This window comes from Gorilla gorilla, chromosome Y (assembly GCF_029281585.2).
Source record: "Gorilla gorilla gorilla isolate KB3781 chromosome Y, NHGRI_mGorGor1-v2.1_pri, whole genome shotgun sequence".
NCBI classification, from domain to species: Eukaryota; Metazoa; Chordata; class Mammalia; order Primates; family Hominidae; genus Gorilla; species Gorilla gorilla.
This window is the reverse complement of record NC_073248.2, coordinates 51,105,163-51,117,691: the sequence shown is the minus strand read 5'-3', so window position 1 is coordinate 51,117,691 and position 12,529 is coordinate 51,105,163.

Here is a 12,529-nt window from a genome sequence, read left to right as displayed (position 1 = left end):
GGGGCTTTGTGACATCATAACCCTGCACTGGTCATCGTGGTGACAGACCCTTGTCTGTGATCTGCCTAAGGGGGCATTGTGACTTCATAACTCTGCACGGGTCACCCTGGTTACAGACCATTGTCTTTGATCTGCTTAAGTGGGCATTGTGACATCATAACTCTGCACTGGTAACCCAGGTGACAGACCCTGGTCTTTGATCTGCCTAAAGGGGCATTGTGACATCATAACTCTGCACTGGACACCCAGGTTTCAGACCATTTTTCTGTGATCTGCCTAAGGGGTCATTGTGACATCATAACTCTGCACTGGTCACCCAGGAGACAGACCCTTGTCTGTGATCTGCCTAAAGGGGTCATTGTGACATCATAACTATGCAATGGTCACCCAGGTGCCAGACCCTTGTCTGTGATCCGCATAATGGGGCATTGTGACATCATAACTCTATACTGGGCACCCAGGGGACAGACCCTTGTCTGTGATTTGCCTAAGGGGGTATTGTGACATCGTTACTCTGCACTGGTCACCAAGGTGACAGACCATTCTCCGTGATATGCCTTAGGATGCATTGTGACATCATAATTCTGCACAGATCACCCAGGTGACAGCCCTTTGTCTGTGATCTGCCTAAGAGGGCATTGTGACTTCATAACTCTGCACGGCTCACCCAGGTGACAGACCCTTGTCTGTGATCTTCCTAAGGGGGCATTGTGACATCATAACTGTGCTCTGGTCACCCAGGTGACAGACCCTTGTCTGTGATCTGCCTAAGGGGTCATTGTGACATCATAACTCTGCACTGGTCAGCCAGGTGACAGACCCTTGTCTGTGATCTGCCTAAGGGTGCAATGTGACATCATAACTCTACACTGGGCTCCCTGGTGACAGACCCTTTTCTGTGATCTGCCTAAAGGGGCATTGTGACATCATAACTCTGCACTGGTCACCCAGGTGACAGACCCTTTTCTGTGATCTCCCTGATGGGACATTGTGACATCATAATTCTGCACTGGTCTCCCTGGTGACAGACCCTTGTCCGTCATCTGTCTAAGGCGGAATTGTGACATCATAACTCTGCACTGGTCACCCAGGTGACAGAACCTTGTCTGTGATCTGCCTAATGAGTCATTGTGACATCTAAACTCTGCACTGGTCACCCAGGTGACAGAACCTTGACTGTGATCTGCCTATGGGGTCGTTTTTGCATCTTAACTATGCACTCGTCACCGTGGTGACGGACCCTTGTCCGTGATCTGCCTAAGGGGGCATTGTGTCATCATAAGCCTGCACTGGTGAACCTGGTGAAAGACCCTTTTCTGTGATATGCCTTAGGGGGCATTGTGACATCATAACTCTGCACTGGTCACCCAGGTGACAGACTCTTGTCTGTGATCTGCCTAAGTGGGCATTTTGACAACATAAATCTGCACGGGTAACCCAGGTGACAGACCCTTGTCTGTGATCTGCCTAAGGGGGCATTGTGACGTCATAACTATGCACGGGTCACCCAGGTGACAGACCCTTGTCTTTGAAATGCCTAAGGGGGCATCCTGACATCATAACTCCTCATTCCTCACCCAGGTCACAGACCCTTGTCTGTTACCTGTCTAAGGGGCATTGTGACATCATAACTCTGCACGGGTCACCCTGGTTACAGACCATTGTCTTTGATCTGCTTAAGTGGGCATTGTGACATCATAACTCTGCACTGGTAACCCAGGTGACAGACCCTGGTCTTTGATCTGCCTAAAGGGGCATTGTGACATCATAACTCCGCACTGGACACACAGGTGACAGACCATTTTTCTGAGATCTGCCTAAGAGGTCATTGTGACATCATAAGACTGCACTGGTCACCCAGGTGACTGACCCTTGTCTGTGATCTGCCTAAACGGGTCATTGTGACATCATAACTATGCACTGGTCACCCAAGTGACAGACTCTTGGCTGTGATCTGCCTAAGGGTTCATTGTGACATCATATCTCTGCACTGGTCAAGCAGGTGAGAGGCCCTTGTCTGTGATCTGCCTAAGGAGGCATTGTGACATCTTAAATTTGCATTGGCAAACAAGGTGACAGACCATTGTCTTTGATCTGCCTAAGGGGGCGTTGTGACATCATAAATCTGCACTGGTCACTCAGGTGACAGACCCTTGTCTGTGAACTACCTAAGGGGACATTGTGATATCATAACTCTGCACTGGTAACCCAGGTGACAGACCCTTGTCTGTGATCTGCTTAAGGGGTCATTCTGACATCATAACACTGCACGGGGCACCCAGGTGACAGGCCCTTGTCTGTGATCTGCCTAAGGGGGCATTGTGACATCATGACTCTGCACTCGTCACCTAGGTGACAGACCATTGTCTGTGATATGTCTAAGGGGGTATTGTGATATCATAACTCTGCCCTGGTCACCCTGGTGACAGACCATTGTGTGTTATCTGCCTAAGGGGGCATTGTGACATCATAACACTGCATGGGTCACCCAGGTGACAGACCCATGTTTGTGATCTGCCTAATGGGGCATTGTGACATCATAAAACTGCACTGGTCACCCTGGTGACAGACCCTTGTCTTTGATCTGCTTAAGTGTGTATTGGGATATCATAACTCTGCACTGAGACCCCAGGTGACAGACCCTTGTCTGTGATCTGCCTAAAGGGGCATTGTGACATCATAACTCTCCACTGGTCACCCAGGTGACAGACCCTTGTCTGTGAACTGCCTAAGGGGGCATTGTGACATCATAAGTCTGCACTGGGCACCCACGTGGCAGGCCCATGTCTGTGATCTGCCTAAGGGGGCATAGTGACATCATAACTCCTCATTCGTCACCCAGGAGACAGACCCTGGTCTGTGACATGCCTAAGGGGGCATTATGACATGATAACTCTGCACTGGTCACTCAGGTGACAGACCTTTGTCTCTGATCTGCCTAAGGGGTCATTGTGACATCATAACTCTGCACTGGTCACCCAGGTGACAGACTCTTGTCTGGGACCTGCCTAAGGGGGCATAGTGACATCATAACTCCTCATTCATCACCCAGGAGACAGACCCTTGTCTGTGACCAGGCTAAGGGGGCATTGTGACCTCATAACTCTACACTGGTCACCCACGTGACAGACCCTTGTCTGTGATCTGCCTAAGTGGGCAATGTGACATCATAACTCTGCACTGGTCTGCCAGGTGGCAGACCCGCGTCTGTGATCTGCTTAAGGGGGCATTGTGACACCATAACTCTGCACTGGTCACCCAGGTGACAGATGCTTGTCTGTGATCTGCCTAAGGGGGCTTTGTGACATCATAACCCTGCACTGGTCATCGTGGTGACAGACCCTTGTCTGTGATCTGCCTAAGGGGGCATTGTGACTTCATAACTCTGCACGGGTCACCCTGGTTACAGACCATTGTCTTTGATCTGCTTAAGTGGGCATTGTGACATCATAACTCTGCACTGGTAACCCAGGTGACAGACCCTGGTCTTTGATCTGCCTAAAGGGGCATTGTGACATCATAACTCTGCACTGGACACCCAGGTTTCAGACCATTTTTCTGTGATCTGCCTAAGGGGTCATTGTGACATCATAACTCTGCACTGGTCACCCAGGAGACAGACCCTTGTCTGTGATCTGCCTAAAGGGGTCATTGTGACATCATAACTATGCAATGGTCACCCAGGTGCCAGACCCTTGTCTGTGATCCGCATAATGGGGCATTGTGACATCATAACTCTATACTGGGCACCCAGGGGACAGACCCTTGTCTGTGATTTGCCTAAGGGGGTATTGTGACATCGTTACTCTGCACTGGTCACCAAGGTGACAGACCATTCTCCGTGATATGCCTTAGGATGCATTGTGACATCATAATTCTGCACAGATCACCCAGGTGACAGCCCTTTGTCTGTGATCTGCCTAAGAGGGCATTGTGACTTCATAACTCTGCACGGCTCACCCAGGTGACAGACCCTTGTCTGTGATCTTCCTAAGGGGGCATTGTGACATCATAACTGTGCTCTGGTCACCCAGGTGACAGACCCTTGTCTGTGATCTGCCTAAGGGGTCATTGTGACATCATAACTCTGCACTGGTCAGCCAGGTGACAGACCCTTGTCTGTGATCTGCCTAAGGGTGCAATGTGACATCATAACTCTACACTGGGCTCCCTGGTGACAGACCCTTTTCTGTGATCTGCCTAAAGGGGCATTGTGACATCATAACTCTGCACTGGTCACCCAGGTGACAGACCCTTTTCTGTGATCTCCCTGATGGGACATTGTGACATCATAATTCTGCACTGGTCTCCCTGGTGACAGACCCTTGTCCGTCATCTGTCTAAGGCGGAATTGTGACATCATAACTCTGCACTGGTCACCCAGGTGACAGAACCTTGTCTGTGATCTGCCTAATGAGTCATTGTGACATCTAAACTCTGCACTGGTCACCCAGGTGACAGAACCTTGACTGTGATCTGCCTATGGGGTCGTTTTTGCATCTTAACTATGCACTCGTCACCGTGGTGACGGACCCTTGTCCGTGATCTGCCTAAGGGGGCATTGTGTCATCATAAGCCTGCACTGGTGAACCTGGTGAAAGACCCTTTTCTGTGATATGCCTTAGGGGGCATTGTGACATCATAACTCTGCACTGGTCACCCAGGTGACAGACTCTTGTCTGTGATCTGCCTAAGTGGGCATTTTGACAACATAAATCTGCACGGGTAACCCAGGTGACAGACCCTTGTCTGTGATCTGCCTAAGGGGGCATTGTGACGTCATAACTATGCACGGGTCACCCAGGTGACAGACCCTTGTCTTTGAAATGCCTAAGGGGGCATCCTGACATCATAACTCCTCATTCCTCACCCAGGTCACAGACCCTTGTCTGTTACCTGTCTAAGGGGCATTGTGACATCATAACTCTGCACGGGTCACCCTGGTTACAGACCATTGTCTTTGATCTGCTTAAGTGGGCATTGTGACATCATAACTCTGCACTGGTAACCCAGGTGACAGACCCTGGTCTTTGATCTGCCTAAAGGGGCATTGTGACATCATAACTCCGCACTGGACACACAGGTGACAGACCATTTTTCTGAGATCTGCCTAAGAGGTCATTGTGACATCATAAGACTGCACTGGTCACCCAGGTGACTGACCCTTGTCTGTGATCTGCCTAAACGGGTCATTGTGACATCATAACTATGCACTGGTCACCCAAGTGACAGACTCTTGGCTGTGATCTGCCTAAGGGTTCATTGTGACATCATATCTCTGCACTGGTCAAGCAGGTGAGAGGCCCTTGTCTGTGATCTGCCTAAGGAGGCATTGTGACATCTTAAATTTGCATTGGCAAACAAGGTGACAGACCATTGTCTTTGATCTGCCTAAGGGGGCGTTGTGACATCATAAATCTGCACTGGTCACTCAGGTGACAGACCCTTGTCTGTGAACTACCTAAGGGGACATTGTGATATCATAACTCTGCACTGGTAACCCAGGTGACAGACCCTTGTCTGTGATCTGCTTAAGGGGTCATTCTGACATCATAACACTGCACGGGGCACCCAGGTGACAGGCCCTTGTCTGTGATCTGCCTAAGGGGGCATTGTGACATCATGACTCTGCACTCGTCACCTAGGTGACAGACCATTGTCTGTGATATGTCTAAGGGGGTATTGTGATATCATAACTCTGCCCTGGTCACCCTGGTGACAGACCATTGTGTGTTATCTGCCTAAGGGGGCATTGTGACATCATAACACTGCATGGGTCACCCAGGTGACAGACCCATGTTTGTGATCTGCCTAATGGGGCATTGTGACATCATAAAACTGCACTGGTCACCCTGGTGACAGACCCTTGTCTTTGATCTGCTTAAGTGTGTATTGGGATATCATAACTCTGCACTGAGACCCCAGGTGACAGACCCTTGTCTGTGATCTGCCTAAAGGGGCATTGTGACATCATAACTCTCCACTGGTCACCCAGGTGACAGACCCTTGTCTGTGAACTGCCTAAGGGGGCATTGTGACATCATAACTATGCACGAGGCAACCAGGTGGCAGACCCTTGTCTTTGATCTGCCTAAGGGGGCATAGTGACATCATAACTCCTCATTCGTCACCCAGGAGACAGACCCTGGTCTGTGACATGCCTAAGGGGGCATTATGACATGATAACTCTGCACTGGTCACTCAGGTGACAGACCTTTGTCTCTGATCTGCCTAAGGGGTCATTGTGACATCATAACTCTGCACTGGTCACCCAGGTGACAGACTCTTGTCTGGGACCTGCCTAAGGGGGCATAGTGACATCATAACTCCTCATTCATCACCCAGGAGACAGACCCTTGTCTGTGACCAGGCTAAGGGGGCATTGTGACCTCATAACTCTACACTGGTCACCCACGTGACAGACCCTTGTCTGTGATCTGCCTAAGTGGGCAATGTGACATCATAACTCTGCACTGGTCTGCCAGGTGGCAGACCCGCGTCTGTGATCTGCTTAAGGGGGCATTGTGACACCATAACTCTGCACTGGTCACCCAGGTGACAGATGCTTGTCTGTGATCTGCCTAAGGGGGCTTTGTGACATCATAACCCTGCACTGGTCATCGTGGTGACAGACCCTTGTCTGTGATCTGCCTAAGGGGGCATTGTGACTTCATAACTCTGCACGGGTCACCCTGGTTACAGACCATTGTCTTTGATCTGCTTAAGTGGGCATTGTGACATCATAACTCTGCACTGGTAACCCAGGTGACAGACCCTGGTCTTTGATCTGCCTAAAGGGGCATTGTGACATCATAACTCTGCACTGGACACCCAGGTTTCAGACCATTTTTCTGTGATCTGCCTAAGGGGTCATTGTGACATCATAACTCTGCACTGGTCACCCAGGAGACAGACCCTTGTCTGTGATCTGCCTAAAGGGGTCATTGTGACATCATAACTATGCAATGGTCACCCAGGTGCCAGACCCTTGTCTGTGATCCGCATAATGGGGCATTGTGACATCATAACTCTATACTGGGCACCCAGGGGACAGACCCTTGTCTGTGATTTGCCTAAGGGGGTATTGTGACATCGTTACTCTGCACTGGTCACCAAGGTGACAGACCATTCTCCGTGATATGCCTTAGGATGCATTGTGACATCATAATTCTGCACAGATCACCCAGGTGACAGCCCTTTGTCTGTGATCTGCCTAAGAGGGCATTGTGACTTCATAACTCTGCACGGCTCACCCAGGTGACAGACCCTTGTCTGTGATCTTCCTAAGGGGGCATTGTGACATCATAACTGTGCTCTGGTCACCCAGGTGACAGACCCTTGTCTGTGATCTGCCTAAGGGGTCATTGTGACATCATAACTCTGCACTGGTCAGCCAGGTGACAGACCCTTGTCTGTGATCTGCCTAAGGGTGCAATGTGACATCATAACTCTACACTGGGCTCCCTGGTGACAGACCCTTTTCTGTGATCTGCCTAAAGGGGCATTGTGACATCATAACTCTGCACTGGTCACCCAGGTGACAGACCCTTTTCTGTGATCTCCCTGATGGGACATTGTGACATCATAATTCTGCACTGGTCTCCCTGGTGACAGACCCTTGTCCGTCATCTGTCTAAGGCGGAATTGTGACATCATAACTCTGCACTGGTCACCCAGGTGACAGAACCTTGTCTGTGATCTGCCTAATGAGTCATTGTGACATCTAAACTCTGCACTGGTCACCCAGGTGACAGAACCTTGACTGTGATCTGCCTATGGGGTCGTTTTTGCATCTTAACTATGCACTCGTCACCGTGGTGACGGACCCTTGTCCGTGATCTGCCTAAGGGGGCATTGTGTCATCATAAGCCTGCACTGGTGAACCTGGTGAAAGACCCTTTTCTGTGATATGCCTTAGGGGGCATTGTGACATCATAACTCTGCACTGGTCACCCAGGTGACAGACTCTTGTCTGTGATCTGCCTAAGTGGGCATTTTGACAACATAAATCTGCACGGGTAACCCAGGTGACAGACCCTTGTCTGTGATCTGCCTAAGGGGGCATTGTGACGTCATAACTATGCACGGGTCACCCAGGTGACAGACCCTTGTCTTTGAAATGCCTAAGGGGGCATCCTGACATCATAACTCCTCATTCCTCACCCAGGTCACAGACCCTTGTCTGTTACCTGTCTAAGGGGCATTGTGACATCATAACTCTGCACGGGTCACCCTGGTTACAGACCATTGTCTTTGATCTGCTTAAGTGGGCATTGTGACATCATAACTCTGCACTGGTAACCCAGGTGACAGACCCTGGTCTTTGATCTGCCTAAAGGGGCATTGTGACATCATAACTCCGCACTGGACACACAGGTGACAGACCATTTTTCTGAGATCTGCCTAAGAGGTCATTGTGACATCATAAGACTGCACTGGTCACCCAGGTGACTGACCCTTGTCTGTGATCTGCCTAAACGGGTCATTGTGACATCATAACTATGCACTGGTCACCCAAGTGACAGACTCTTGGCTGTGATCTGCCTAAGGGTTCATTGTGACATCATATCTCTGCACTGGTCAAGCAGGTGAGAGGCCCTTGTCTGTGATCTGCCTAAGGAGGCATTGTGACATCTTAAATTTGCATTGGCAAACAAGGTGACAGACCATTGTCTTTGATCTGCCTAAGGGGGCGTTGTGACATCATAAATCTGCACTGGTCACTCAGGTGACAGACCCTTGTCTGTGAACTACCTAAGGGGACATTGTGATATCATAACTCTGCACTGGTAACCCAGGTGACAGACCCTTGTCTGTGATCTGCTTAAGGGGTCATTCTGACATCATAACACTGCACGGGGCACCCAGGTGACAGGCCCTTGTCTGTGATCTGCCTAAGGGGGCATTGTGACATCATGACTCTGCACTCGTCACCTAGGTGACAGACCATTGTCTGTGATATGTCTAAGGGGGTATTGTGATATCATAACTCTGCCCTGGTCACCCTGGTGACAGACCATTGTGTGTTATCTGCCTAAGGGGGCATTGTGACATCATAACACTGCATGGGTCACCCAGGTGACAGACCCATGTTTGTGATCTGCCTAATGGGGCATTGTGACATCATAAAACTGCACTGGTCACCCTGGTGACAGACCCTTGTCTTTGATCTGCTTAAGTGTGTATTGGGATATCATAACTCTGCACTGAGACCCCAGGTGACAGACCCTTGTCTGTGATCTGCCTAAAGGGGCATTGTGACATCATAACTCTCCACTGGTCACCCAGGTGACAGACCCTTGTCTGTGAACTGCCTAAGGGGGCATTGTGACATCATAAGTCTGCACTGGGCACCCACGTGGCAGGCCCATGTCTGTGATCTGCCTAAGGGGGCATAGTGACATCATAACTCCTCATTCGTCACCCAGGAGACAGACCCTGGTCTGTGACATGCCTAAGGGGGCATTATGACATGATAACTCTGCACTGGTCACTCAGGTGACAGACCTTTGTCTCTGATCTGCCTAAGGGGTCATTGTGACATCATAACTCTGCACTGGTCACCCAGGTGACAGACTCTTGTCTGGGACCTGCCTAAGGGGGCATAGTGACATCATAACTCCTCATTCATCACCCAGGAGACAGACCCTTGTCTGTGACCAGGCTAAGGGGGCATTGTGACCTCATAACTCTACACTGGTCACCCACGTGACAGACCCTTGTCTGTGATCTGCCTAAGTGGGCAATGTGACATCATAACTCTGCACTGGTCTGCCAGGTGGCAGACCCGCGTCTGTGATCTGCTTAAGGGGGCATTGTGACACCATAACTCTGCACTGGTCACCCAGGTGACAGATGCTTGTCTGTGATCTGCCTAAGGGGGCTTTGTGACATCATAACCCTGCACTGGTCATCGTGGTGACAGACCCTTGTCTGTGATCTGCCTAAGGGGGCATTGTGACTTCATAACTCTGCACGGGTCACCCTGGTTACAGACCATTGTCTTTGATCTGCTTAAGTGGGCATTGTGACATCATAACTCTGCACTGGTAACCCAGGTGACAGACCCTGGTCTTTGATCTGCCTAAAGGGGCATTGTGACATCATAACTCTGCACTGGACACCCAGGTTTCAGACCATTTTTCTGTGATCTGCCTAAGGGGTCATTGTGACATCATAACTCTGCACTGGTCACCCAGGAGACAGACCCTTGTCTGTGATCTGCCTAAAGGGGTCATTGTGACATCATAACTATGCAATGGTCACCCAGGTGCCAGACCCTTGTCTGTGATCCGCATAATGGGGCATTGTGACATCATAACTCTATACTGGGCACCCAGGGGACAGACCCTTGTCTGTGATTTGCCTAAGGGGGTATTGTGACATCGTTACTCTGCACTGGTCACCAAGGTGACAGACCATTCTCCGTGATATGCCTTAGGATGCATTGTGACATCATAATTCTGCACAGATCACCCAGGTGACAGCCCTTTGTCTGTGATCTGCCTAAGAGGGCATTGTGACTTCATAACTCTGCACGGCTCACCCAGGTGACAGACCCTTGTCTGTGATCTTCCTAAGGGGGCATTGTGACATCATAACTGTGCTCTGGTCACCCAGGTGACAGACCCTTGTCTGTGATCTGCCTAAGGGGTCATTGTGACATCATAACTCTGCACTGGTCAGCCAGGTGACAGACCCTTGTCTGTGATCTGCCTAAGGGTGCAATGTGACATCATAACTCTACACTGGGCTCCCTGGTGACAGACCCTTTTCTGTGATCTGCCTAAAGGGGCATTGTGACATCATAACTCTGCACTGGTCACCCAGGTGACAGACCCTTTTCTGTGATCTCCCTGATGGGACATTGTGACATCATAATTCTGCACTGGTCTCCCTGGTGACAGACCCTTGTCCGTCATCTGTCTAAGGCGGAATTGTGACATCATAACTCTGCACTGGTCACCCAGGTGACAGAACCTTGTCTGTGATCTGCCTAATGAGTCATTGTGACATCTAAACTCTGCACTGGTCACCCAGGTGACAGAACCTTGACTGTGATCTGCCTATGGGGTCGTTTTTGCATCTTAACTATGCACTCGTCACCGTGGTGACGGACCCTTGTCCGTGATCTGCCTAAGGGGGCATTGTGTCATCATAAGCCTGCACTGGTGAACCTGGTGAAAGACCCTTTTCTGTGATATGCCTTAGGGGGCATTGTGACATCATAACTCTGCACTGGTCACCCAGGTGACAGACTCTTGTCTGTGATCTGCCTAAGTGGGCATTTTGACAACATAAATCTGCACGGGTAACCCAGGTGACAGACCCTTGTCTGTGATCTGCCTAAGGGGGCATTGTGACGTCATAACTATGCACGGGTCACCCAGGTGACAGACCCTTGTCTTTGAAATGCCTAAGGGGGCATCCTGACATCATAACTCCTCATTCCTCACCCAGGTCACAGACCCTTGTCTGTTACCTGTCTAAGGGGCATTGTGACATCATAACTCTGCACGGGTCACCCTGGTTACAGACCATTGTCTTTGATCTGCTTAAGTGGGCATTGTGACATCATAACTCTGCACTGGTAACCCAGGTGACAGACCCTGGTCTTTGATCTGCCTAAAGGGGCATTGTGACATCATAACTCCGCACTGGACACACAGGTGACAGACCATTTTTCTGAGATCTGCCTAAGAGGTCATTGTGACATCATAAGACTGCACTGGTCACCCAGGTGACTGACCCTTGTCTGTGATCTGCCTAAACGGGTCATTGTGACATCATAACTATGCACTGGTCACCCAAGTGACAGACTCTTGGCTGTGATCTGCCTAAGGGTTCATTGTGACATCATATCTCTGCACTGGTCAAGCAGGTGAGAGGCCCTTGTCTGTGATCTGCCTAAGGAGGCATTGTGACATCTTAAATTTGCATTGGCAAACAAGGTGACAGACCATTGTCTTTGATCTGCCTAAGGGGGCGTTGTGACATCATAAATCTGCACTGGTCACTCAGGTGACAGACCCTTGTCTGTGAACTACCTAAGGGGACATTGTGATATCATAACTCTGCACTGGTAACCCAGGTGACAGACCCTTGTCTGTGATCTGCTTAAGGGGTCATTCTGACATCATAACACTGCACGGGGCACCCAGGTGACAGGCCCTTGTCTGTGATCTGCCTAAGGGGGCATTGTGACATCATGACTCTGCACTCGTCACCTAGGTGACAGACCATTGTCTGTGATATGTCTAAGGGGGTATTGTGATATCATAACTCTGCCCTGGTCACCCTGGTGACAGACCATTGTGTGTTATCTGCCTAAGGGGGCATTGTGACATCATAACACTGCATGGGTCACCCAGGTGACAGACCCATGTTTGTGATCTGCCTAATGGGGCATTGTGACATCATAAAACTGCACTGGTCACCCTGGTGACAGACCCTTGTCTTTGATCTGCTTAAGTGTGTATTGGGATATCATAACTCTGCACTGAGACCCCAGGTGACAGACCCTTGTCTG